This window comes from Brassica oleracea, chromosome C8 (genome assembly GCF_000695525.1).
Source record: "Brassica oleracea var. oleracea cultivar TO1000 chromosome C8, BOL, whole genome shotgun sequence".
Classification (NCBI taxonomy): Eukaryota; Viridiplantae; Streptophyta; class Magnoliopsida; order Brassicales; family Brassicaceae; genus Brassica; species Brassica oleracea.
The window spans coordinates 34,568,087-34,573,340 of record NC_027755.1 but is presented as its reverse complement, the minus strand read 5'-3'; the positions used below and the strand labels follow the sequence as shown (position 1 = coordinate 34,573,340).

At 35.2% G+C, this 5,254-nt stretch overlaps 1 pseudogene; it reads left to right on the top strand.

Annotated features, from left to right (window-relative positions):
* Positions 1–455: 455 nt before the first annotated feature.
* LOC106311280 lies at positions 456–1,263 on the top strand (annotated as a pseudogene).
* Positions 1,264–5,254: the final 3,991 nt, after the last annotated feature.

Sequence of the window (5,254 nt, the reverse complement as noted above, 5' to 3'; positions counted from 1 at the left end):
AATATTTTTGTATTTTTATAAAATAATGTATTTGATTTGCCGGAAGAAATAGCGCAACAAACTTTCATATGAAACTAGATACGATTACCTGAACCATGTTATGCTTGTTGCTTAGCTAGGCAACACCCTCACACGGTTCCATTTATTTTCTAGCCAAATACTGTTAAGAAATCCCGTTCAGAATATAAAATTTCTATTATCTTATCTAATCCGTTCCTTTTAAATTTGGAAAGAGAGAGAGATAAGATAAAAGTTAGTTAGTTTTCAGACCTATCAAAACATACAAGGATTGAGGAATAGCAAGATCCAATTTTATTTATTAAAAAATTGACATTGTTTTTACGAGTTTCCTTTTTGAGTTATGAAAGCAAACATAAAGCCCTATAAATAGCGATCATCAATAGCATAGAACCACTCAAAACTAAAACGTGAATTACAAAAGTCAGAACTTCTACATGTCTCCCTCTGCCTCCGTCGCTGTTGCACGTGTTTTGTCCTCTCCTGCTGCCATGAGACAGAACCCCCTGAAACGCAAACGCGACCACGAGATCACTGTGCATGAAGAAGATGACGTGCATGAATATACCAAACCGCGTCCACCGTCTTGGGAGGCTCTATGCGTTCTTGGTCCTTACATGGATCCTGAGACTCTAGCCGTCGCCTCTTGCGTCTCAACCACGCGGTTAGAGTGTTTCTCCTCGGACGATCTATGGAAGGCTCTCTTAACCACAACGTCCTCACAACGCTCTTCTCCCTATGAGATCGTATTGAAAAACACCTAAAGCATCTCGTGCAAACACCTGGTCTCCGCCGTTGAAACCGATCCCAAACGCCGACGCAGAGATCAAGTTGCGGAACCTGTCAAGATATCACTCTCTGATCTCAGCTTCATGGTCCACGTGTCAACTAAAACAAAGATGATCTCGAGTTTGGTCCTAACTACAAATTCCAAATCAAAGCCGACGTAAGCAACGCAACTATCACTGCCGATGAAGATGACGTGAGGATGACATGGCAAGTCATGTACAAGGGAAAGTTTTTCACGATAGCGGATACGACAAGATCCTTGGGCACAAAGAATGGGTGGTTCACCGATAAACTTGAGGACAAGTGTAACCGTAAGCTAGTAGGCGACGTCAAGCCGAGTTTCAAAGGAGAGGTTCTTGAGAAGATTGAATTTTCCATAGTGGACTCAGATGGCTGGGGATCTCTGTTACTTGACGGATTTTTGAGATATCTTCAGCTGTTTTTGTTGGAATAATTTTCTCACAATAGTCTCTGAGTAGATCGGGTATATATAGAACATACAAATCTCCATCGAGTAGATGGTTTAGCAAGTAGCCTAGAAGTTCTTTTAATGTTGTTATTCATGGTAATGAAATTCAGTATACTATATATTTCCCTTACTTTAAGAAAACAATATTTCATGAAATGTATATATTAGTAGCAACAAAAGAAAGTGTTGGCATATGAATAGTTTTAATTAAAGTAAAACTTTAAAAACTTTACAGTTTCAAGTAAATATATGTTCTGACACACGCACACACACACACTTTGTGTATATTTAAAAATCAATGAAATCTCTGAAGGTTAGAAGTTAGAACCCATTTAGATATCTAACTTTACAATGCTCTAGCTTAAATAGGCGTCGCCGTAATTATTGTTTACAGATTTTCTGTCATTTATTTGTTCTTAAACATTTAATCCTCCTGCATGTCTGATTTTCACCAACCGTTTTTGCATTCCTTAAAGTTTGAAAACACTTAATCCTTTGTCTTACAAAATTATACTCAAACATTTGTAGAGTAGTCGTGGATAAAAGGTACTCCCTCCGTTTTTAATATAAGTCGATTGTGCACGTAGTTTAATAAATCATTAATTTTTTATATTTTCTAAACAAAACATCATTAATTATTTACTGAAACACAAATCAACCAATAATAAAATAGAAAGTATATTATCATTGGTCATATAACATTAAGTGTTAATAAATTTTATATAGAAAACCGAAAACGTCATATAATTTGGAACATAAAAATTTCACTAAAACGACTTATATAAAAAAAAAAAAATGGAGGGAGTATAAAATTCTTGCACCCTCCCTCACACACTGTCCGGTGAACCATGAGTTCTCTTCCTTCGTATCTACATGACTACATCGAGAGTTCTCTAACATCCCATCAGATATTAGGACTCGACTCATATACCTTACACATGTGAGTATGACACTTGAACCATCAGTGTTAACTATTCTGATATTTCCTACCCCTTGATGTTGATGTGAGTGTTGTAACACTTTAGAACCATTGAACTCTTCCAAATCAAACAAAAATGCTTTGTTGGGTGTGATATGAAAAAGAACACCAATAATCCATGAATCATGATCCACTACTGTATTATATCTTGTGTGTTGTTTTGGTTCATCCGCCATGTTTGCTGAATTGGTTGGTTTGCTTGTCCTTCTTTTGGAACTCTCTCTCTCTTCCAATGTCATTCTTTATCACAAATAAAAGACAACTTGTTATTATTGTTAAACTTTGTTCGTGACTTAAATCTATCATGTCCTTTCCATGGATGTTTACTCCCTTTATTGCATATGTGTTATGATATGCCTCTTTCCACGTAGATTCACACTCCTTCTGATCTCGAGAATTTTCCACTTCAGTCAATTCTCGCTCTTTAGACCTTGTGGCTCATGTGACTTTATTTAGGTTGAGGGTGTCTCTTTCATACTTCTGTGTCTCTTTGAGTTGATCATACTTGTGAGGCACTGAACTAAGCAATAAATAGCTTAAACTTCTTGTGATACATCTACTTGTAAATTACATAAGACTTCCACGAGCTTAAGAAAATCGTCAAGGTTCTCATCTATACTTTGGAGTCAGCCATCTAAAAAGGATAAAATCTGAGTTGTAAGTAGATTATGTTAGGCAAAGAAGTCCATTTGTATAGCCTATAGTACACCACATGGCTGATGCTGTTTCCAATGTTTAATCTTCCTTAAGACTCTATCCCCACATTCAAAACTATTAGGTTCACTACTTTTTCTGATTTCTCTTTGATGGATCAATACTTGGACCAGATCTAAAATTTCTGCTAATCCCTTTATATGGATTAGGATCCACCATAATAGCTTCCAACTCTTTATTTTCACCAGGTAAATCTTTCAACAATTCGCTATCTGTTAAAAATTCTTCAAGAACACAAAAGTGTGCCCGCATACAAACCTTCCATAACGCAGTGTCTCATGCTCCACCAGATCCATCCACCTCGATGCGTGCACTAGACATCATGTATCGTCTTGTAGACCCCCTTGCCCTGAGTCTTTTCTTTAACTTAAATTCAAGAATTTGGATGCTCTGATATCACTTCTTAAAATTTATGACCTAAGGATTGCTTGTGACTAAAAGTACCGTTGAACTAAGTGCTTAGCTTGAAAGTAAATAACATAGTCAAGTAGTGGCGGACTCAGACTTTGATATTAGGCGTGTTAGAAATTGGACTTGGCCCAACATAGAAGTATATTTAAGAAAAAAAACAGTAGTAGTGGGACTTGAACTCTGGTATGGAGTATCAGGTAGAAGTTATACTAGCTATTCTTCAGTGACATATAACAAATTTGCGGAAATATAGATTTAACTGGTGTCATGACACCCTCCGCTACTGCAGTCAAGTAAACTAGTTCCCAGCCTTGAAGCGGTATGTCTCGTAGAAGTACTTATGAGTTATGATCCCTAATTACACTAGAACAAAAAGAATACAATCACCATTCAACATGTGATGTTGTTATGGCTTTAGGTTTTCATAAGAATCAATGACCAAGAGACTACAATAGAGCATAGAAAACAATAGATTAGAGCAAGAAGGGTAAATCAAGATTGCGTTCACTGCTATGTATTTCTCCTCGGTGTCTCCTTTCTCTTGTATTATTCATCTCAATCTGATTCTCGTTTTTTTGTTGTTGATAACCTCAAAAAAACTGGACGAGAACATGTTTGTATAACATATTTCAATCTTCGTCTGGGACTGATACTCCATTCGGCCCATGGAACAAGAAAATATGCCTGCAGCCTATAACACATGTCATTGGGCTAGAGCCTAAAACCCAACATTCTTTTCCAAATCCTAGTAGTTACAATTTGAATTTGTCTGCTAGACAGGGCAGAACAACAATAAAACTGACAAATTACAAATTTTGATTTGATTTTGGACCCCATAAAATGAACTCTAAAGATTGACTTCGAGCAGCGGGCAGATTATGGCAGAACGTTCGAAATTCCTTCGATTTTTAAGAAAATATAAAATATTTGGAAAATAAACAGAAACGAATTGAGTTGGCATTATTTGACCTAATACCTGAAAAAGGCAAAAGCAAGAGGTGTGGCTGGAGGTGGTTAAGTGGTTCTGAGATAACTTAAGTAGAACCAAAAGAGAACGTGACAAGTTAACCAACTCATTAACCAAAAGTTATTCCTCCATCAAATCGTATGAATACAAAACCATGATACCCACTGATTTTCGAAATTTTGAACGTCTTTCAAGTTTAGGAGAAGTAGCTGTGTGAACATAAACATATTCAACGAGATAAACATTAGACTAAAGAAAATGATGTTTTATTTTTTTAATTTTTTTTTTTGCTTAAAGAAAATGATGTGTTATTAAAACCAAAAACAAAACAAACGGAAAGTTGTGGGTTTTCTATACATGAAACGTGTATTAAAAATACTTACTAAAAATTAGTTTAATTTACCATGGTCTCCGATCCGAGGTTCATAGCTTCTACATAACAAAAAAGAAATTAAAATTAAATTAAAATATTAAATATTCGTATATATTATATACTTCCATCTCAATTATAGTGGACATTAGTTTGGACATTAGTTTACGAACAATACTTAGGTTCACCCTGTGGTGAATGGTTAAATTCACCACAGTGTTCATAACCAATCAAAATATCATGTATTAGTAGTTAAAAAAGACAATAAAAATAAAAATAAAATAGCTGGAAAAAAAACAACACCGCCATTAATTAACGCCGTCTAAAAACTTAAACTCTAAAACCATAAATCATAAATCTGAAACACTAAACCATAAATATCAATCCTAAAATCTAAACCCTAAATCTTAAACCTTAAACTCAAACTCTAAACAATAAACCTTAAATCCTAAAATCTAAACCCTAAACCCAAAACTCTAAACCATAAACCCTAAAATCTAAACCCTAAATCCTAAACCCTAAACTCAAATCCTAAAC